A 23,420-nucleotide genomic window follows, 5' to 3' on the forward strand; every position below is an offset into this window, starting at 1 on the left:
ACAGGCCCCCTTGCAGATGGCAAAGGAACGTGGAATCCGGAATCATTGTTCACTTGGCTTGAGTGTGACTCCTGTGTGGATGGGAGTATCTGCCTCGTGCTCTGTTGCAGGCTCAGCGTGGGGATATGTCATCTATGAACCATGTGGATGAAAAACGGACAACCATTCCAGTCTCGGCCCTGCTCTCTGGGGAATTCGCTCATTCCTTGGGAGGTGGAATTCGTCTGAATCGCTCCCGGATGAAGTAACCTAGGCTGGCAATCCCGAGGGCCAGTGAGCGCACCGCCAGCCGACACGGCCGTGGGCCCAGCACTCAGCCTGCACTGGGCACCCAACATTTTTCCGGAGTTCGAGGTCCTGCTGGTCCTGGAGGCAGAAGACCACTTTCCTCTTTGCCTTCCTTTCTCTGTTTCTTGCTCCTTTTCTCCTTCTGTCCATCCTTCCCTCTGTTCTTCCTTCTCTCCCTCTCTCCCTCCCTGTCTCCCTCCCTCCCTCTGTTCTTCTCTCCTTCCCTCTCTCCCTCCATCCATACCTCCCTTTCTCCCTCCTTCCCTCCCTCCCTTCCTCCCTTCCAAGGTCCCTCCTTTCATCCGTCCTTTCCTCCCTCTGTCCCTCTCTCTCACTTTGTCTCCGTTCCTTTCCCCATCTCTGCCTGGCTTTCCTCCAACCTAGAAAGGGCAGAACTACGGTTTGCATGAGATCTCGGGGTCTACATTTAGTTGCCGGGCGCTCCACGTGATGCCGAGGAGGATGGCGGCGCACGGGTGGTCGCGGGAGGGTGCAGCGGGGAGGTAGTGGAGTTGAGCTGCAGAAACGAGAACAGGCCTGGCCACTGCCCAGGCCAGTGTTTCCCGGGGTGGAGGTCTCACCCTACACCACTGAAGAACGCAGGGTTGGGGGGGTGTAAGGCGTGTGGGAGCAGGGGAAGTGATGAGAGCCCTGCCTGGGCTGGTCCCAAACCCTAGCAGGCCGCCCGCGGACCCACGCATGAGCAGCAGACGGCCCATCTCTGAGTACCTGGGCTGGCTCTGAAATCCTTGGGATGCTCAGCCAAGAATGACAGACCTCCTTTCTGTAGAGTCTCTAGCCGGACCTGGACTCAGGGATCCAAGACACGTCAGCTGGAAGGGAAGACACAGGTCTCCATACCGAGCCAGAGGTTCACCGCGAAAGAGGAGCCACCGCCCTGCCCCCACCAGGTCCCAACCCTGCGTCCTAAAGCTCCTCCAGCTGAGCTCAGTGTTCTTCTAGGCTGAGGAGTGGTTCCAGAAAAGCGGGCTCTTCCAAGTTCTTCAACTCCCCCAGCAGCTCCTTTGCTAGGAAAGGTTGTGCCTTTTGCTGAAATTCTGGGGTCGACAGAAGCTCATATAACAGGGTGGATGCGAGTACAGATGAAGACTCCAGCTCCTGGAGCAGTTGGGAGGGTGCCTGGATGGCTTACATCTGCTCCTGACACTCAGAGGCCTCCATGGGCGCAAGCTGCGGAGGTAGATGTGCCTCGGCTTCATGTTCCCACGTGCCCTGGCGACCTGTGGACCCTGGCCGCAGACCCAGTACGGACTCATGTGGGACATGTGAGACGCAAGCACACCTTGCCCCTGTGACTCAGCCTGAGCGGCTCAAGTTGTCCCACTGAGTACGCACCCAGAAGGCCGCCATGCTGCTGGTCCTGGTTCCTCTGCCATCTGTTTGACTCAGCCTGAGAGGCCCAAGCTGTCCCATTGAGCACCCACCCAGAAAGCCACCGTACTACGGGTCCTGGTCCTCCTGCCATCTGTTCGGATGCGGAGGTCACCCAGGTGACTGAGGGTGGGACAGAGCCACTTCCGAAGGAGTCAGGGCAGCAAACCCAAAATCCCCATGTGCCGCGGCAGGTTGGGAGATTCCTTCTGCCTGCGAAGCCTGGCTGGGCTGCAGCAGAGGGGTGACCTTTGCTGTCTGGCTCACGAAAGCCCCCTGTTCCCCACTCCCTGGCGTGGGTGAAAGCGACCAAGGAGGGAGGGTGACACCCGCGGTGGGCCTCGTTGCACAGGCCGCGTGCGTGTGCAGGTTCCCTGCCACCCTGGCGTGGATACCTGGACCTTCGATTATGACAGGAAATCTGAATCCTGGACTCCAAAATGCCGGTCTCTCTCTCCAGTTCGGGTACAGGTTCTGCTCAAAGCAAGCTGGCAGGACATCTTTTTCATTCAGGTTACAAATGAGTCTCCTTCGCCGTCCTTGTCCTCGGGCTTCTGCGGGGAATGGGCTGTCAGAAGGTGTCGGGAGAGCCATCGTGAGGGCACCTGGCCAGAATTTCACCGACAGACACGGGCAGAGAGAGGCTGGCGGCTCCCGTGCGCCTCAATTGGCCTCTGTGCTTCACGCAGGTCCAGTGAGGAGTCCGACCCCGCCAGTGGCCCTTATAAAGACCCACCAGCTTCACCCCCTCGTGAATATGCATCAGCACCCAAGGGCCCTGGGTAACGCGCCCTCTGAAGGGTCCAGAAACCACAGACACAGGGCCTTGTGTGGTAGGTGAAGGTGGGGCCAGATCATCTGGGAAAGGAGGGCTTCTGGGGCTGGCTCCCTGAGTTCTCCAGAATTCTACGGATACTGGAAGTTTCTCTCTGGGCTCACACACGATTTCAGGGAGAAACCACCCTGGAAGTGTGTAGTGTGGAACTGAACCTCCATGATAGTCTTGAGTTTTCCAGGCCCTCTGCGTGAAGGCGGCAATGCCTGTGGGTGTCGCTGTTGCCGTGATAGTCTCAAACACGCAGGTGTGTGGATCTCATTCATTTTCTTTTTTTATTTTAATTTTCTATTTCTACCTCTTAATGTCAATGATAAAGTCACAGCTACTTACAGCCATCTAAGAAAGTGGCCTCACTCATGCTCATTCACTCATTCTGTGGCCTATCAAGCATCACACATAACAATGGTTTTGCTTTTTTAAAAAAACCAAATACTTTATACAGTGAACTATAGAAAAAAAAATTCTAAATAAACTTTAAAAATTCTAGAGTGTTAAGGTAACCTCATTTTTTAAAATACTGAAAATGTAAAGGGTCCATATAGAGAGTTGTATTAAGTACATACTTCCTATTTTAATAATTCACTTGCTGTGCTCTTAAAATCTCTATGAGAGAAGCAGATATTTTATTCATGTCTTTTGGCAAGAGATTCAAAAGCAAAAGTAGAAGGGCTGTTAAATTTCATAAAATTTGTGGGATTTTTAAAAGCTAAATTATTCAATATTTTGTATTGTTATCACACTCATATATCGCCTGGAATATATATACAGCAACCCAACAACAGTGATTGCAACAAAAGTAAGATAAATAGGTCTACAAAGCATTTGATTTCCTTATTAGATAAATGAAGTTTTCATAGAGGAAGTGCAAATTCAGATCAGGTTACATAAGCTTAACAATTATTCAAACCTTATATAAAATTAAATCTAACCCTCACCACTACAAATCTGTAAGGAATCACTGTCAGGAATCTACAGGACATGGCTCATATTTACATTGGACACACACTTAGAAATTTCATAAATGATGAGATGCAGGCCAAGGGTATTCCTCAAAGGGCTCCACCCAAAAGGAAAAGAAAGAGAGTTAAACAGAGAATTACCACACGTATTTGTGGGTAATCAGCTTATTCCTCAGCCTCTAGACAGTGAGGAGGATGAAAAAATGGAAGAAGATAGTAAAGAAGAGGAAGAAAAAGATCACAGTGAAGCGATGAAGCCAGAGGAGCCACCTCAAAATTTACTGAGAGAAAAAATCATGAAACTGCCCCTCCCTGAATCTTTAAAAGCTTACTTGACATATTTTAGAGACAAATAACTTAGATCAAGAAGAAAGAATGACTACTGACAATTCCTTTAGTCTGAAAATGTAGCATTTGTTAGGAATTAAAAGAATTATTTATTTCATCAGAGCAAATTATAGTGGAAAAACTATCACTTGTTACTGTCAGTAACATAAATGATGTATTGAGTGAATAAAAGAATCCCTTTTATAAAATCTGTTTTTCTTTAAATCTTGGAAAATTGTTGTTTCACCTCAGAGTGATTTCAAAGTGGAATGTAACAGTAGTGAAGACTTGTGTGCTATAAATCCTTTTCTGATTCCTTATGGATCTCGTTCATTTTCATGTAGAAAACGAAAGCGAATCTACAGAGAAAAGAAACGTCTGGTGCATCACGGCCTGACGATGGATTCCTGTTTCCTGCAACATGGGGAGTCTCCACTATGGCCTGTTTCCCAACAGGAAACTGGAAAGGAGAGTGAAGACACGATGCTGCTTTTCCACACTTCTCTGGAGGTTTCTGTGTCCCCACAGAGCTCGGGAAACAAACAATCAACATGGTCACGCTTTGGGGGCCAGAGACGCATGAGCAACAGGCCCCCTTGCAGAAGGCAAAGGAATGTGGAACCCGAAACCACGCTTCAGTCGGCCAGAATGTGACTCCTGTGTGGATGGGACTATCCACCTCGCGTGGGGCTCAACGTGGGGCTCAACGTGGGGCTATCTCATCTGTGAACCATGTGGATGAAAAATGGACAATCACCCGAGTCTCGGCTCATTGCTCTCTGGGCAATTCCCTCATTCCTTGGGAAAGGAAATTCTAACCCAGGCTGGCGATCCAGAGGGCCAGTGAGAGCCCCACAGGCCGAAGCAGCTGTGGGTCGAGCACTTAGCCTGCACTGGGCACCCAACATTTTCCGGAGTGCGAGATCCTGCTGGTCCTGGAGGCAGAAGACTGCTTTTCTCTCTGCCTTCCTCTCTCTGTTTCTTGCTCCCTCCCTCCCTCTTTCCCTCTGTCCCTCCCTCAGTTCCTCCCTTCCTCCTTCCCTCCCTCCTTCCCTCTCTCCTTCCTTCTATCCCTCCATCCTTTCCAAGGCCCCTCGGTCCATCCGTTCTTTCCTCCCTCCATCTCTCCCTCCCTCTCTGTCTCCGTTCACCTCTCCATCTCTGCCTGAATTCTCTCCCGCGTAGAAAGGGCAGCACCCCGGCTTGGGCGGGGTCTCTGGTCTGCATTTAGCTGTCAGGCGCTCCACGGTGATGCCGAGGAAGCTGGCGGGGCAAGGGTAGGCTATTGACGGTGGGGAGGGGAGGCAGAGGTTTCGAGACACGGAAGGAAGAGAAGGCCTGGCGTCTGCCCGTGCCAGTGTTTCCCGGGATGGAGGTCTCCGCCCGCCCCACTGAAGAACGAGGTGGGGGGCAAGAGGGAAGGGATGAGAGCTCTACCTAGGCTAGTTAGAAAACCTAGGCTGCTGCCTGCTAACCCGCGCATGAGCAGTAGACAGTCCGCCTCCCAGTACCTGGACAGGCCCTGGGATCCCCGGGATGCTCAGAAAAGAATGGCAGCCCGCCTCTGAGTGGAGTCTCTCATGGGACCTGGAACTCAGGGATCCTAGGCAGGTCAGTTGGAAGGGAAGACACGCCTCTCCATATCCAGTGAGAGGTTCACCGCAAAACAGAGGCCACCGCACTGCCCCTACCCCGCCCCAACCCCGCGTCCTAAAGCTCCTCCAGCACAGCCAAGTGTTCTTCCTGGCTGAGGAATGGTTCTAGCGGAGCGGGCTCTTCCACGTCCTTCAGCTCCCCCAGTGGCGCCGGATCTAGGAAAGGTTGTGCCACTTTGCCCCAGCCACTTTGACCCAACCTGGAGCTCACAAAAACATATGTTGTATGAAATCAAGGTTTAAGGGATCTAGGGCTGTGCAGGATGTGCCTTGTTAACAAAATGTTTACAAGCAGTACACTTGGTAAAAGTCATCGCCATTCTCTAGTCTCAACAAACGAGGGGCACAATGCACTGCAGAAAGCCGCAGAGACCTCTGCCCTTGAAAGCAGGGTATTGTCTAAGTTTTCTCCCCATGTGATAGTCTGAAATATGACCTCATGGGATGAGAAAGACCTGACTGTCCCCCAGCCTGACCCCCGTTAAGGGTCTGTGCTGAGGTGGATTAGTAAAACAGGAAAGCCTCTTGCAGTTGAGATAGAGGAAGGCCACTGTCTGCTCGCTGCCCCTGGGAATTGAATGTCTCAGTATAAAACCCAATTGTACATTTGTTCAATTCTGAGATAGGAGAAACACCGCCCTATTGTGGGAGGTGACACATGTTTGCAGTAATGCTGGTTTGTTATTCTTTACTCCACTGAGATGTTTGGGTGGAAAGAAACATAAATCTGGCTTACATGCACGTCCAGTCATAGTCCCTTCCCTTGAACTTAATTATGACATAGATTTTTTTGCTCATATGTTTTTTGCTGACCTTCTCCTTATTATCACCCTGCTCTCCTACTACATTCCTTTTTGCTGAAATAATAAAAATAATAACCAGTAAAAACTCAGGGATCTCAGAGGCCGGTGCTGGTGCAGGTCCTTGGTATGCTGAGCGCCAGTCCCCTGGGCCTACTGTTGTTTCTCTATACTTTGTCTCTGTGTCTTAATTCTTTTCTCAGTCTCTCATCCCACCTGACTAGAAATACCCACAAGTCGGGAGGGGTAGGCCACCCCTTCACTCACCAGCAAAAGATTATGACTTGGTAAAGCTCAGATATTCATTAGTATTTTTCAGCAATAAGGTATTTTAAGTTAAGGTATGTACACAGTTTTTTAGACATAATGTGATTACTAATTAATTAATTAATAATTATTAAATACTCATTACACTACAACATAGTTTAAGCATAACTTTTATAAGCACTGGGAAACAAAATGTTTATGTGACTAACTTGATTGTAACATTTGCCTTATTGTGGTTGTCTGGAACCAAACCCACACTATCTCTGAGTATGCTTGTAGGTTTTTGGTTGTTCTTTGTTTTGAGATGGGGTTTCACTCTGTCACCCAGGCCAGAGTGCAGTGGCATGATCATAGCTCACTGCAGCCTCAAACTGCTGGGTCAAGTGACTCTTCTACCACAGCTTCCTGAGTAGCTGGGACTACAGGCATGCAGCACTATGCCTGGCTTTTTTTTTTTTTTTTTTTTTTTTTTGAGACGGAGTCTCACTCTTTCGCTCAGGCCAGAGTGCAGTGGCTATCTCGGCTCACTGCAAGCTCTGCCTCCTGGTTTCACGCCATCCTCCTGCCTCAGCCTCCTGAATAGCTGGGACTACAGGTGCCCAAACCAGGCCCGGCTAATTTTTTGTATTTTTAGTAGAGACCGGGTTTCACCATGTTAGCCAGGATGGTCTCGATCTGCTGACCTCGTGATCTGCCCGCCTCGGCCTCCTAAAGTGCTGGGATGACAGGCGTGAGCCACCGCGCCTGGCCTGCCTTTTCTTTCTAGTGGCACAAGCCCCATGGAGTGTGGTGCGTCCGATCTTCGATGCTTTTGAACAGTGTAGAAAGTATTGCTGTTTGAATTTAATTTTTTACTACATGTATGGTCTCGATAGATCACAAGAAGATCAATAAGCCCTTCTCCTTATTCTACTTCCCTTTCTAGCAATGGAGAACTTTGATTGGATGTTTCCTGCCTACAGACAGGAATGAGTCTGCTGTTTTCTTTTTTAAACCCGAGGGGACTCAGCCTGAGGGCCTTGAGCATGGCCACCCTCCCCCAACCCCCAACTGGTGATTCTGGTGGTGGTGGTGGTTTTGTGTTCCAGCTTCTGTTTTGTTGTTGTTGTTGCTGCTGCTGCTGGTGGTCCTGTCGTCCTTGTTCTGGTATTTTACAGACTCAGGGGGTGTACGTGCTTGTTTGTTAGATCGGCATACTACTGCCTCCAGTTGTAGAAGTGGACCTCCAGTGTATCCAATACCCACGTGGTGAACGTTGTCTCCAACGGGTGATTTATTCATTCCTCGTCCCCTTCCTACCCTCCTCCTCCCTTTTGGAGTGTCTGTTATTTCCATCTTGATGACCATGTGCGTACCCACTGTTTACCTCCCACTTGTAAGCAGAAGGCAGTTCACTGAGTACATACTTGCTTCCAGCTCTATCCATGTTGTGGGAAAAGATGTGAAATTGCTCTTTTTTGTGCCTGTACCATTGGAGAATTTTAACTTTCTTGGTGGTTGTTTTTCTTTTTTCTTTTCTTTTCTCTTCTCTTCTTTTCTTCTCTTTTCTTTTCTTTCTTCATCCTCCTCCTCCTTCTTTTTTACATTTTTTTCAGCTGGGCTCTCCTACTTGTGTTGCTCAGTTGCTCAGGCTGTTCTCAAACTCCTGGCCTAGAAACTTCTCCCATCACATCCACCATCTAGTTGTTGAAATGAGCATCTCTTGTAAAATTAAAAAGATAAAAAAAATAAAGAGAAAGACAAAAAGCAAGGGGTGAACTTTTCTCTTGCCACCTCCCAGTGTGTACCTTGGACCCGATAGGAGGGAGGGAGCTTGGCTGGGTGGGCTTTTGTTGCTAAATCCTCCCTAGGGCCTCCTTCCCTCTCCGCCTTGTCCCCACTTCTCCCCCAGCCAAGGCTCCCACCGCCGCCATGGGATTTTCCATGGGAGAGATATGCGAGAGGACAGATGCGGCTTCCAGATCTATAACCTGCCAGATGTCTCTGGCTCAGGGTCCCCCATCAGCTGCCTGCCACCTTCCAGGGAGCTCTGAGGCTGATGTCCCGCCCCCCTTCACGTCCCGCCACCCTCCTCTGGCTGGCCTTTGCCTGGCGACCCCAAGGGAACCACGTTGACACTGCTTTTGAATCCTCCAATGAAGACTTCCACCAGATGCCCCGGGTGGGCCGGATGGGATGGACTGGATCACCCCGGACTGTGCTGTTCTTGGGGGTTGGTTGACGTACATGGTGGACTGGCAGCCCCAGCATTGTAAAGTGTGCCCAGGTATGGAAATGTCACATAGGATGCCCTCCTTTCCGTCAGCCTGCCTTCAGCTTCCTCAGGCATGAAGACAACTTCCCATCAGAACCTCTTTTCTTCCCTTTCTCCACCACACAGATGAGATGCATGAGAGGGAGAAACAGCTCAATAGATACTTCTGAACTTCATTTGTGGAATCCTCAGTCATCTAGAAACAGAGAGGTGACTAGACAGGGACCCAAATCAAACACCATTTCCAGGTCCTCACGGTGGGATTGATCTCTCTCTCTCTCTCTCTTTCTCTCTCTCACACACACACACACACACACACACACAGGCAATTTCCACATCTAGTTCACAAACCACACTAATTTACCCTTTTCACAGTATGCAGTCTGAGGAAAACCCACCCCAGGCTCTACCCAGCGGCTGACGAAACCTCTTCTCTACAAATTATTAAAAAGATTATCTGGGCTGGGCACAGTGTCTCCCGCCTGTCATCCCAGCACTTTGGGAGGCCAAGGCGGGTGGATCACTTGAGGCCAGGAGTTCAAGACCAGACTGGCCAACATGGCAAAACCCCATCTTGATGAAATATAGAACAATTAGCCAGGCCTGGTGGCATAAGCTTGTAATCACAACTACTCAGGAGACTGAGGCGGGCGAGTTGCTTGAACCAGGGGTGCTGAGATTGCAGTGAGCTGAGATCGTGCCATGGCAATTATTGAGACAAAGCGAGACTCTGTCTCAATAATAATCACAATATTGTTATAAGATGAGTTTTGTGTGCTGATACCCACCTGTAGTCGCAGCTACTCAGGAGGCTGAGATAAGGAGAAGATCACTTGAGGCCCCACAGGTCAAGGCTTCAGTCAGCTGTATCCTGGGTAGTTACCAGTCAAGGAGATATGCCCCTCCCCATTTTCTATTTTCTTTTCTCTCTTCTTTTTTCTTCTCTCTTCTTTCTTTCTTTCTTTCTATCTTTTTCTTTCTTTCTCTCTTTCTTTCTTTCCTTTTTCTTTCTTTCCTGCCTGACTGACTGCCTCCTGCCTTCCTTCTTTTCTCCCTTCCTCCCTTCCTCCCTTCCTTCTTTCCTCCCACCTCGGCCTCCCAAAATGCTGGGATTACTGGTGTGAGGCACCATGCCTGCTTGGCCTAAAGAGACACCCTTTGAAAGTAAGACACAGCACCTTCCAGTGATCTGATTGATTGATTGACTGATTTAGAGACAGCGTCTCGCTCTGTCGCCCTGGGAGTGGTGCCATCATAACTCACTCACTGCAGCATGGATGCTCCTGGACTCAAGTGATCCTCCCACCTCAGCCTCCAGAGTAGAGTACCTGGGACCACAGGCAGGTGCCACTGTGCCCAGATCATTTTTATTTATTTATTTATTTATTTTCCTGAGACAGAGTTTCACTTTTGTTGCCCAGACTGGAGTGCAATGGCACGATCTTGGCCCACAGCAACCTCTGCCTCCCAAGTTCAAGCGATTCTCCTGCGTCAGCCTCCTGAGTAGCTGGGATTGCAGGCATATGCCACCACGTCTGCCTGATTATGTATTGTTAGTAGAGGCGGGGCTTCTCCATGTTGGTCAGGCTGGTCTCGAACTCCCAACCTGAGGTGATCCGCCCTCCTCGGCCTCCCAAAGTGCTGGAATGGCAGGTGTGAGCCACTGCACCTGGCCTTCATTTTTATGTTTTTCCACAGACAGGGTCTCATCATTTTGTTGCAACCCTCCTGAACCAGTGTCTCAAAGTGCTGTCGTGGTAGGCATGAGCCACTGCACCTGGACTCTGGGGAATGATTCAAGACCATGACCGCTGTACTAATTCATTCTTTCTTTCTTTCTTTCTTTCTTTCTTTCTTTCTTTCTTTCTTTCTTTCTTTCTTTCTTTCTTTTCTTTCTTTCTTTCTTCCATTGATGAATTTTTTTATTATTGATTGATTGATTGATTGATTGATTTTGAGACGGAGTCTCTCTCTGGTCCAGGCGAGGCGAGGCAAGGGGCATCACTTTGGAAGCCGCAGCACCGCCTTCTAAAGCCCCATTCAAATGCACAAAGCCTTATTTCCTTCCTGGAGTTGGAGCTGATGCCTTCCATCGCCTTGGGCTTCTCTCCATTCAGAAGCTGTTACAGGCACAACCCCACCCAGTGGCTGGCTGCCGCTGAGGATTAGCGGGTGTGGTGGGGCTGGAAACTCGGTCCCCTATTGTTGCAAGCTCAGCCAAGACATCCCCCGACCCCCATCCCTTGCTCACCCTTTGAGATCCCCTGACTCCACCGCCTTGGAGGCTTACCTCTTACTTTAATTTGTCTTTCTTCCTTTCCTGCATTTGAGGAGGGGGTGCAGGAATGAGGGTGTGTGTGGGAAGGGGGTATGGGGTGGGAATGGAGGGGAGAGTCCTAAGGGTCTATTTAGTGTCATTCCTCTTTCACCGCCACCACCGAAGATGAAAGCAACAATTAGCTAAATACCACATGTTCTCATCCATAAGTGGGAACTTATAGATGAGAGTTCTGCGTGGGCAGAACCAGGGGGACCAGAGACGCGGGAGCCTACTTGAGGGAGGAAGGGTGGAAGGAGAGACAGCTTCAGGAAAAAACAAACAAACAAAAAAAACCATGAAAACTGTTGAGCCCTGTGCTGAGTATCCGGCTGATGAATTCATCTGCACACTGAACACCCCCGTCAGAAGTTTACCTATGTAACAATCTTGCACATGTATGTTTGAATAAGAAATGAAAGTTAGGGGAGAAAGAGAGAGAAGGGAGAGACAGAGAGAGGGAGAGAGGGAAAGAGAGAGAGAAGTGAAACGAAACACCACCTCCTGGACCTGAGTCAGGGGGTTTCCGGCCTTTTGGGGGAACATTCAGCGACAATGCAGTATTTGGGCCTCTTCTTTTTTTTTTTTTCCTTCTTTTCTTTTTTTTTTGACTGAGTTTCTCTTGCTCTGTTACCCAGGCTGTGGTGCAGTGGCACTCTCTCGGCTCACTGAAACCTCTGCTTCCCAGGTTCCAATGATTCTTCTTCTGTAGCTGGGATTACAGGTGTGCACCACGACAGCCAGCTAATTTTTCTGTTTTTAGTAGAGACGGGGTTTCTTCATGTTGGCCACGTTGGTATTGAACTCCTGACCTCAAGCGATCCACCCTCCTGGGCCTCCCAAAGTGCTGGGACGGCAGGCCTGAGCTGCCGGGATTTCAGCCTTTAAAAGCACGGGCCCTTACACTTTTCGCTGTGGCCCTTACACTCAGAATGACGTGTCTTCTCTGCCTTAGGTTGACTCCTTGAGTCCCCTATGCCATTGCACTCTAGCCTGGGCAGCAAGACCGAAACTCTGTCCCCCCACCTTCTGGTGCAAAATAAAATAAAATAAAATAAATAAATAAATAAATAAATAAATAAATAAATAAAATCTCTACACATGACATATAAGTGTGTGTTCCCATGAGTGATTTCTAAGAAATGGCGCTGTACACTGAACACAGTGGCACACGTCTGTCATCCCAGCACTTTGGGAGGCCGAGGTGGGTGTTTCACGAGGTCAGGAGTTCAAGACCAACCTACACAACATGGGGAAATCCTGTCTCTACTGAAAATAAGAAACTGAGCTGGGCGCAGTGGGGCAGACAGCTGTAATCCCAGCTACTCAGGAGGTTGAGGTGGGAGAATAGCTTGAATCTGGAAGGCAGATGTTGCAGTAACCCGGGATGGCGCCACTGCACTACAGCCTGGGTGACAGAGTGAGACTTGGTCTCCAAACACATAAATAAATAAATGTAAAAAAGAAAGAAAGAAAAGAAAAGGAAAGGAAAGGAAAGGAAAGAAAATAAAAAAGAAAAGAAAAGAAAACCAGAAAAGAAAGAGAAAATGAAAGAAAAGACACTGTATTGCTACTGGGCCAGGACCTCTCTTTCTGTGTATTTCTCTCTGTCTCTCTGTCCATCTCTGTCTTTCTCTATCTGTCTCTTTCTCTGTCTATCTGTCTGTCTCTTTCTTTCTCTCTATCTCTGTCTCTCTCTGCCTGTCTCACGGTGTCTGTCTTCTAACTCTCTTTCTCTGCCTGTCTGTCTCTCTCTCTCCCCCTCCCTGTCTGTTTCTCTCTCTCTCTGTCTCTCTCTTTCTGTCTGTTTCTCTCTGTCTCTCTCTGTCTGTCTCTGTTTCTCTCTGTCTCTGTCTCTCTGTGCCTATCTTCTGTCTTACTCTCTTTCTCTACCCTTCTGTCTCTCTCTTTGTCTGTCCCTCTCCCTCCCTTTCTGTCTCTCTCTCTCACTCTCTCTCTGTCTCTCACTCTTTCTGTTTCTCTCTGTCTCTCTCTCCATCTCTCTCTGTCTCCCTCTTTCTCTCTGTCTCTGTCTGTCTCTCTCTGCCTGTCTCTCTCACTGTCTGTCTTCTGCCTTACTCTCTTCCTCTGCCTGTCTCTCTCTTTCTCTCTTTCTCCCTCCCTGCCTTTCCGTTTCCCTCTCTCTCTCTCTCTGTCCCTCTCTCTGTCTGTTTCTCTCTATCTCTTCCTCTCTTCCTCTGTCTGTCTGTCTTTCTCTTTCTTTTTCTTTTTTTTTTTTCAGAGGGAGTCTCACTGTGTCACCCAGGCAGGAGTACAGTGGCGCCATCTTGGCTCACTGCAAGCTCCACCTCCCAGGTTCACGCTATTCTCCTGCCTCAGCCTCCGGAGTAGCTGGGACTATAGGCTCCCGCCACCAAGCCCGGCTAATTTTTTGTATTTTTAGTAGAGACGGGATTTCACCGTGTTAGCCAGGATAGTCTCGATCTCCAATCTTCTGAGCTCGTGATCCGCCCGCCTTGGCCTCCCAAAGTGCTGGGATGACAGGAGTGAGCCACCACACCCAGACTGTCTCTCTCTTTCTTTCTCTCTCTTTCTCTCTCTCTCTGTGCCTATCTTCTGTCTTACTCTCTTTCTCTCCCTGTCTGTCTGTCTCTCTCTCTCTCTCTCTCTCCGTCTCTCTCTCTCTTGCTGTTTCTCTCTGTCCATCTTTGTCTGTCTCTTTCTCTGTTTGTCTCTCTCTTTCTTTCTCTCTGTCTCTCTCTCCCTCTGCCTGTCTCTCTCACTGTGTCTGTCTTCTGTCTTACTCTCCTTCTCTGTCTGTCTGTCTGTCTCTCTCTCCCCCTCTCTTTCTGTTTCTCTCTCTATCTCTCACTCGCTCCGTCTCTCTCTTTCTGTCTGTTTCTCTCTGTCTCTGTCTCTCTGCCTGCCTGTCTCTCTCTCTCTGTCTCTCTCCCTCCCTGTCTGTTTCTCTCTCTTTCTCTATCTCTCTCTCTTTCTGTTTTTCTCTGTCCATCTCTGTCTTTCTCTGTCTCTCTTTCTCTCTGTCTGTCTCTCTCTTTCTCTGCCTGTCTCTCTCACTGTGTCTGTCTTCTGTCTTAATCTTTCTCTGCCTTTCTGTTTGTCTCTCTCTCTCCCTCCCTTTCTCTCTCTCTCTCTCCATCTCTCTCTCTTTCTGTTTCTCTCTGTCTGTCTCTGTCTGTCTCTGTGTGTCTGTTTCTCTCTCTTTCTCTGTCTCTCTCTCTGTTTCTGTTTATTTCTCTCTGTTTGTCTCTCTCTCTCTCTGTCTCTCTCCCTCCCTGACTGTCTGTTTCTCTCTCTGTCTCTGTCTCTCTCTCTTTCTTTCTGTTTCTCTCTGTCTCTCTCTGTCCATCTCTGTCTTTCTATGTCTGTCTCTTTCTCTGTCAGTCTGTCAGAGCCCCCGTGCTGGGGAGGGCCCTGCCCCTTCCAAGAAAGTGAGAAGCACCTGCTTAGAGAGGCCGAGAGGAATCTAGACAGACAGGCCTTGCTAGGCTTCGCCACTCGGTGCATGATTTTGGGAGGTCGAGGCCGGATCCTCACTTGGATGGAAGGGGCATTTTCCAACTTTTCTCTCTGTCATGTGTGGCGTCCCTACTTCTTGTATTTCCCTGATAAGCTCCTCGACTGAGAAATACACGTTTAAGGCCAGGCGCGGTGGCTCACGTCTGTCATCCCAGCAGTTTGGGAGGCCGAGGCGGGTGGATCACCTGAGGTTGGGAGTTCGAGACCAGCCTTGCCAACACAGCAAAACCCCGTCTCTACTAAAAATATTAAATTGAGTCGGGCGCGGTGGGGCAGGTGCCTGTAATGCCAGCTACTCGGGAGGCTGAGGCAGGAGAATCGCTTGAACCTGGGAGGCAGAGGCTGCAGTGAGCCGAGATCGCGCCACTGCACTACAGCCCGGGCTGTAGAGTGAGTGAGACTCTATCTCTAAATAAATAAATAAATAAATAAATAAATAAATAAATAAATAAATAAATAAATAAATGCATTCTTTTCCGTGCTGACTGACACTTGCAGGCATCGGTTGTCTTTGGGCATCACTTAGTGGCCACTGTTATTGAAAGTCGAGGTGACACAGAGGGAGGTCTCCCGGACTTCACCGAGCCTGGGGCAACGGGTTTCTCTCTCTCCCTTCTGGAGGCCCCTCCCTCTCTACCTGGTTGCCTAGGGAACCTCTGCCCTGGCGGGGGCCCTATTTTTCTTTGATTAGCGCTTTAGTTTTCTATGTGTGTTGGTTTCTTTCATGCGCATTGACTCTTCTACTTGGGTTTTAGGAGGGGTCAGTTTAATTTTCAAGTCGCCGCCTGGCTCCCCCCACTACCTATGTCCCTTTACCTTCATTTAGTGAATCAGTTAGGTGGGTTCCCCCCAAAACCCCTACCCCCCGCCTCCCAACACCCTGCTTGGAAACCTTCCAGAGCCACCCAGGTGCGCCTCCCTCTTCTCTCCCCTTCTCCCACCCCTTGCCAGAGATCTCATTCTTGCTAGGCTGACATTTGCAACGGTGGGCGTCAGGCCTCACTCAGTGGCCATGGTTTTTGAAGATGGGGGTGGCACGGTCCCACTTCCCCAGAGACAGCTTGGGCCGATGGCATAGCCCTTGACCCGCGTGGGCAAGCGGGCAGGTCTGCAGTTTTGGGGTTTTCCCCAGCTTCCTTCTTCAGGCCTCCCTCCCTAGGAAAGCTTCACCCTGGCTGGGTCTCAATCACTTTTTATCATGATGTTTTAGTTTCTCGCCCTCCCGCCGGCATAGTTTCACAATGGGAATGGTGTCACAGCTCTAGTCTGGACCTTCTTAGTATTTGCCCAGAATTGGAACGCTTTCTGAAAACTAATACTTTGCTCACTTAAGATTTCCAGGGACGGTGCCTTGGTCCGTGTTTGTTGTTTTGTTTTGTTTGTGTTTTTCCTTTTTCGTATGTATTTCTTTTCAGATGAAGTAGAAATCCCCAATTTTCAGGAGGACATATATTTTCCCCAAGACATGTTAGCTGCTGTTTTCTCCTGTTGTTAACTAGCGCTTTTGTGAATCTCTCAACGTGTAGTGAGAGCCGGTTGATATTTACTATACTTCAGAGCATCTTATTTTCTGGAAATCCGTAAGTGAATGCTGCGGCTGCTCTTGCTGCTGCTGCTGCTCTTGTTGCTGTTGTTGCTGTTGTTTTCAAAGACCACCCCAGCCACTGTTTACGGGATCAAAAGCATTATAAAATATGTGTAATTATTTCCTGAGCACGCCCTTCCTCCTCCTCTCTCTGTCTCTCTGTCTCTGTCTCTCTCTTTCTCTGTCTTCTCTCTCTCTCTGTCTCTCTCTCTCTGCCTATTTCTCTCTCTCTCTCTCTCTCTGCCTGTCTCTCTCACTGTGTCTGTCTTCTGTCTTACTCCCTTTCTCTGCCTGCCTGTCTGTCTCTCTCTCTCTGTTTGTCTGTCTTTCACTATCTCTCTCTCTCCGTGTCTGTTTCTCTCCATCTCTGTCTCTGTCTCTCTTTCTGTCTGTTTCTCTCGGTCTCTCTCCCTCCATCTCTGTCTGTCTCTCTCTTTCTTTCTCTCTGTCTTTATCTGTCTCTCTCTGCCTGTCTCTCTCACTGTGTCTGTCTTCTATCTTACTCTCTTTCTCTGCCTGCCTGTCTCTCTCTCTCTCTTTGTTTCTCTCTGTCTCTCTCTGTCCATCTCTGTCTTTGTCTGTCTGTCTCTTTGTCTGTCTGTATCTCTCTTTCCTATCTCGCTGTCTCTGTCTCTCTCTCTCTGTCTCTCTCACTGTGTCTGTCTTCTGTCTTATTCTCTTTCTTTGCCTGTCTGTCTGTCTGTTGGTCTCTCTCTCTTGCTCTCTCTCCCTGTCTCTCTGTCTGTCTCTCTCTCTCCCTGTTTTTTTCTCTCTTGTTTTTTTCTCTCTCTCTCTTTGCCTGTCTGTTTCTCTGTCTCTGTCTCTCTGTCTCTCTCTCTCTCCCTGTCTCTCTCTCTGTGTCTGTCTTCTGTCTTACTTTCTCTGCCTGTCTGTCTGTCTCTCTCTCTCCTTGTCTGTTTCTCTCTCTGTCTCTGTCTCTCTCTTTCTGTCTCTCTCTCTCCCTCTGTCTGTCTCTGTCTTTCTCTGTCTCTTTCTCTGTCTCTGTCTCTCTCTTTCTGTCTCTCTCTCTCCCTCTGTCTGTCTCTGTCTTTCTCTGTCTCTTTCTCTCTCTCTGTCTGTCTCTTTCTTTCTCTCTGTTTCTCCATCTGTCTCTGTCTCTCTCTCTTTGTGTGTGTGTCTGCCTTCTGTCTTACTCTCTTTCTCTGCCTGTCGGTCTTCCTGTCTGTCTGTCTGTCTCTGTCTCTGTCTGTCTCTCTCTCTTTCTGTCTCTATCTCTCTTTCTGTTTCTCTCTCTGTCCATCTCTGTCTTTCTCTGTGTCTTTATCTGTCTGTCTCTCTCTCTTTTTCTCTTTGTGTATCTTTGTATCTCTCTGTCTGTCTCTCTCAGTCTCTGTCTCTCTCTTTCTTGCTCACTCTCTGGCTCTTGCTATCTCCCACCCTCTCTTTCTTTGCAAAATAAGTTCAAGTACATCTAATCTAATCCATTACCATGGCCTGAATTCTTAACTTTAGGCATCCCAGATATGATCTCCCTACAGAATGCTGTACAGAACTGGCAAGTTGATTTCTTGACTTGGAAACCTCATAGATACTACATATTAATAAAGATCCAACCTTTAAATCTGGGGTTGCCTCTCCCTCGACTGTCTCAAAAAGGCATACCTCTGTTCACCTAGGATGCTGGGAGGGTTTTCTCAATGTGCATCTGCTCGTGTCCTACATGACCTGTGACCAAGCCCTGTCCGTTCTGTCTCAAATGTGTATCTGCAAACACTTCTCTCCATTTCCACAACTACCCACAGCCCATTGTGGAACCACTGGCCCTTTGAAAAAAATCCCAGAGGTAGCTTTGGCTTTTTGGCTAGGAGGCCTAAACGTGCTGAGAACTTTCTTGCCCAGGATCCTGTGTGAACAAAAGTGGCTCTGCTGGGAGCTGGGATCCTTGGGACCATGCTTGCTAGTGCTGGATGAGTCTCTGGAAGGAAGCACGGGACTCCGCAAAGCTGACTTCTCCCACTGAGGTCAAACGGATACCTCTGCATTGGCCCAAGGCCTCCAACTTACATCACCATCATCATCACTGTCAGCATCCTTGTGAGCCTGCCCAAGGACCCGACTCCGGGGAGACTCTTGGGAGCCTGGCCATCCTCGGCTAAAGTCCAAAGGGATGGCGACTTCCACCCACAAGGTCCCCACTGAACTGCAAAGATGTGGAGCATAGGTCAGAGAGGGGACCAGGAGGGGAGGCGTCCTGACAGGCGATGAGTTCCCTAGGCTCTGGCCACCCCACTCACGTCCCACGTCCCGGGCACCCGTGGGACACCGCCGCTTTATCGCCTCCTTTGTCCACAGCCGGCCTCACCCCATCCTGCAGCCCAGGCACACACGCTGGAGGTTACAAAACCACTTGGCGCGAATAGAGCCTGACGGAGGGAGAGCTCATTTCACTAGGCAGAGGGGTGCGGTGGGGTGGGGTGGGGGGTGGGGGGTCTGTAGAAAGCCTGATTCTCCCTCGTGGGTGGCTACAGGATGCAAATGAATATCGCTTCTTGGACGGAGGGGCTTCCTTAGGCCATCACGTTTGCGGGGCTATCTCTCAAACCCTTCCTTGAGGCCACAGAATAGATTCCACCACACCCCTCGACGTTTCCCCAGGTGCTGGATGTATCCTGTCAAGAGACCTGAGCCTGACACATTGAGTTAAACACCTTTATTGTCTTTGTGTGTTTGTTTGTTTCTGAGATGGAGTCTTGTTCTGTCCCCCCCGGCTGGAGTGCAGTGGCGTGATCTCAGCTCACTGCAACATCTGCCTCCTGGGTTCCAGCGATTCTTCTGCCTCAGCGCCACCATGCCCGACTCATTTTTTTATTTTTAGTAGACATGGGGTTTGACCCTGTTTCATCGGTTTTCACTGGAGATTATAGATTCGAGTCACACCTCATTGTGTGTCACATCATGACTTCTTTTTTTTTTTTAAGCAAAATATATCTGCTTTATTTGAGTGGCTTTGTGTATCGTTATAATTGTGTTATAGATGGAGAAAAGGTATTAAACACGGTGATAATGATAGTGAAAGTGAAAACAAAAGAAAGTCTATCTATTTTGTAGTTAGAATAAAGTTGCTCAGTATTTAGAGTTACCTAAATAAGTCAGCATTTAAACTTCTCCTAGTAAAAGCTTGCCGATCTGAATAATCCTCCTTTAAACACAATTTTTGATATGGTTAAGTTTTTTAAGAATGTGGCTCTTGCAAAATAGCTGAACAGACAATACACATTTAAAAAAGAACAAGACAAGGATCAACCAGACTTGAGAAAAAATAAAAAACAACACAAGTCTTATGAAGAACTGAGTTCTTAAAATATTATGGAGAACATAGCTATTGGAAGAGAAGGCAGTATTGGCAAGTTGGTTGTTACATTGGTCAGCAAAAGCTAGCACTTTTTTTTTGGCAACCTTTCAGGCACTGCAACTACTACTGTAAAATGAGATAGAATCCATTAAACAACATATTCACAAATCAAAAAATGTTTTAGTAATATAATGCTTCAGATTTAGAAGGAAATCAAGTGATAAACCACTGCTATAATAATTAACTCCAAAGATAACCCTATCTGACAAAAACTACCACAGAGTTATGACTTCAGAATTATACTTTCTCTTGATATTTATTTATTTATTTATTTTATTGTATTTTATTGTATTTTTTTTTTCTTGAGACAGCGTCTCACTCTGTGGCACAAGCTGGAGTGCAATGGCGTAATCTTGGCTCACTGCAACATCCACTTCCTGGGTTCAAGCGATTCTCCTGCCTCAGCCTCCCGAGTAGCTGAGACTACAGGCATCTGCCACCATGCCCAGCTAATTTTTATACTTTTAATAGAGACGGGGTTTCACCATGTTGGCCAGGATGGTCTCAATCTCTTGACCTTGTGAGCCACCTGCCTCGGCCTCCCAAAGTGCTGGGATGACAGGCATGAGCCACTGTGCCTGACATTCTCTTGATATTTAAACTTTTAAGTCAGTCCAGAAAAATACAATAAATGTCAACAGTAAGTATGGTGTTGAGGCAGAAGTAGGACCAAAATTTTTCATGTTATTCAGTTGATAACAATATGACCTGGTAGTAATTTCCGATGTGTCTACTTATACCCAAGTACAAAAAAGTAAAACAGAGATACTGCTAAATAAAAGGGTACACTAAGTTCTTAATAGTAACTCAATAAACTGGAACACTGTCAAAAAGCAGCAACTAGTGATTTTTTTCAGGGTTTTTTTCTATTACCCAGTAAGTGAATTATGCTATTCCTTTCCAATTTCCCAAGCACTTTTTGTCCCAATCACCATTTATGTGTTCGAAGAGAAAGTAGCAAATCAATTAACGAAACTAAACAAGCAAACAAACAAAACCCAACTATGGTATCTGCAAAAGTTTGGTAGAAGACTGAAACTGTTGAGTGTAAGGATCTGGTATTCTATTATCATTAGTTAAATTAAGAGTTTGTTAAAGACATTCATTTCATAAGAAAACATGTTAGTTTGAAGTTATTGAACAGTATGTATCACCCCTAAGTATTATTAACCAAATTCAGGAAAATAAAGAGCTATCTAACAAGAAAAATTATTGACTACCAGCACCATCAACAAGACTTTGTCTTTACACTTCATTACCACTTACCATACATTATAATGTCTAGGATTGACTCTGATAGTATTTCAAAAACAAGCTAATGCTTTGTCCATTCTTCAGTTAAGACAAACTCATGCCCTAATAGAGTATAGGCATAAGCATAATTTGGATCCACTTGGATAGCTCTCTGGAGGAATTTAATTGCAATATCGTGTTCCTGTTGCAGACTAAAACAGTTCCCTGCAGCACACCAGGCCTCTGGTGAATTTTTATCCGTGTCTGTTAAGTCTTTTGACAGAACTGAAAGAGCAACATGTTTTTGAAGATGCCAAAGTGTTGTAGAGTAGATTTCCATGGCTTTGACTCTATAATCCTCAATCCTTCTAACCTCTGAGAATATTCTTTCAGCTTGCATGTACTCTGAAAGTTCAAAATAGACCCTTCCAATTTGGCACAGTACCCAACCAGAATTGTAGTGGTGAGAAGGTAGATGGCTCAAAATATTTATAGCTTCTTTGCAGTGGTATGAACACAAAGCTAAATAACCTTTCCCCTTTTCAGGAAGAAGCCTCATCAAGCCTTCTGCTGCTGCTTTTTGTAGATTAATACCTGAATCTCAGGTGTGATTGTGGATATTTTCCCTTCTGAATTGATGGAAGAGTCCAATTTTGTAATTTCCAGGCTGTCATTTATATGAGGCTGAGTTATTCCTCCTTTATTTGTTTTACTTTTTGTTTTTCTGTTTGGGATTTTAGGTGGAAACTTCATTTTTAATTTCTTCCTATTCTTCTTGGTTGTGGAACTGTCACTAGTAAAGACTTGTGAACTTTTTTGATGCAGTGCATTTGGGGGAGATGTCATAGTGGGGCTCAATACCTGAGGTGTTGTACTTGTTTATGGACCAGGACTTCCCGTTTGTGAAAGAATTGGAGTTACCTCTCGGCTATTTCCACTCTGTGAGAAGACAGATTTTGCTCCAGTTTGGCCAATTCTGGCAACAGACTTTCTTGAAGGGGCTCCGGTGGATGGCACATCAATTACAGAAGGTGTATCAGTGTAGTTTTGGAAATAGGATCCATCTCAAGGACTTGGGGTTTCTAATGGCAAAATCCCAAAACTTGGGGTTAATGGACTAAGAGCTGCTGGTCCTCTTAATAAACTTCGACCAGTTTTTGGTTTATTTTGAACCTGTTTGATAATATGGAAGTTCCTGTTCCCAGTTGGACAGTATCACGTGAAATTACAGCTGAATCAATGGAAGACACTGGGGAATCTGTATTCAAGGAATACTTTGAATTGGGAGATTCTAAATTCAATCTGTTTAATTCAGTTGTGTCCTGGGGTGTTTCCGTAAGAAAGGTCTCAGACTGTTTGTGACATAAACTATGATTAGGTACTTGTGTTGTGCAAGAGTTGGGCAGACAGTTGCTAAAGTTCTGTAAAGATGTGAATTTAAATGTTTGGTCAGGATCTGGCTTTTCATCTATTTCACATAATGATTCAAGGGATACCAGAGGAAAGGATTTAAACTAAGGCACTTTTGGTAGTATTCTGATCCTTTGACAAGCTGATCTGTCTTGCAATATACATGTCCCAACAATGGAAGGGGAAAGCAAGCTGAATCACCAAACTTGGTAACAATATCATCATGGCTTTTCTGCTTATGGAACACTCCACCAGATAAGATTTGTTCCCCTTCTGCAAGCTTGCTGAGATCAACACAACATTTTGCAAGCAGGTATTTGCATTGCAGTGTAGGAAAACTGTGTACTTTGAAGAGACTATATGTGTTATAGGCCTTTCCTGGGTAGTAAGAACAGGTAGCCAGTAAAAACAAGGCTTCTTCTGAGTGTACTTCTGCATAAAGGCATTCTGCGGGGAAAACCCCATCTTGGTAAGCATAGTGGTTTAGTGCTTGCCATGTAGCAGGCTGGAGGGGTTCCTGCAGCACCATCATCCTCGAGGCTCAGACCCAATTTCTGCAGTGCCTCAGGTACCCCTTCCACCCCTCCCACCACCCTCCCCCCAATAGCGGCTCCGGCCCGGCCAGCCTGGGCTCATTTAAACTCACCAGTTTTGTGGGTTGCCTGTTCACTCTGATGGTAGTTTCTTTTGCTGTACAGAAGCTCTTTAGTTTAATTAGATCCCATTTGTCAATTTTGGCTTTTGTTGCCATTGCTTTTGGTGTTTTAGACATGAAGTCCTTGCCCAGGCCTATGTCCTGAATGGTAATACCTAGGTTTTCTTCTAGGGTTTTTATGGTTTCAGGTCTAACATTTAAGTCTTTAATCCATCTTGCATTGATTTTTGTATAAGGTGTAAGGAAGGGATCCAGTTTCAGCTTTCTACATATGGCTAGCCAGTTTTCCCAGCACCATTTATTAAATAGGGAATCCTTTCCCCATTGCTTGTTTTTCTCAGGTTTGTCAAAGATCAGATAGTTGTAGATTTGTGGCATTATTTCTGGGGGCTCTGTTCTGTTCCATTGATCTATATCTCTGTTTTGGTACCAGTACCATGCTGTTTTGGTTACTGTAGCCTTGTAGTATAGTCTGAAGTCAGGTAGTGTGATGCCTCCAGCTTTGCTCTTTTGGCTTAGGATTGACTTGGAGATTCAGGCTCTTTTTTGGTCCCATATGAACTTTA

At 47.3% G+C, this 23,420-nt stretch overlaps 1 pseudogene; it reads right to left on the minus strand.

The window, feature by feature from the left end:
• Window positions 1-4,871: 4,871 nt before the first annotated feature.
• On the minus strand, window positions 4,872-22,731 carry LOC117978870 (cell division cycle protein 27 homolog; annotated as a pseudogene).
• Window positions 22,732-23,420: the final 689 nt, after the last annotated feature.

This window comes from Pan paniscus, chromosome Y (assembly GCF_029289425.2).
Source record: "Pan paniscus chromosome Y, NHGRI_mPanPan1-v2.0_pri, whole genome shotgun sequence".
NCBI lineage: Eukaryota > Metazoa > Chordata > Mammalia > Primates > Hominidae > Pan > Pan paniscus.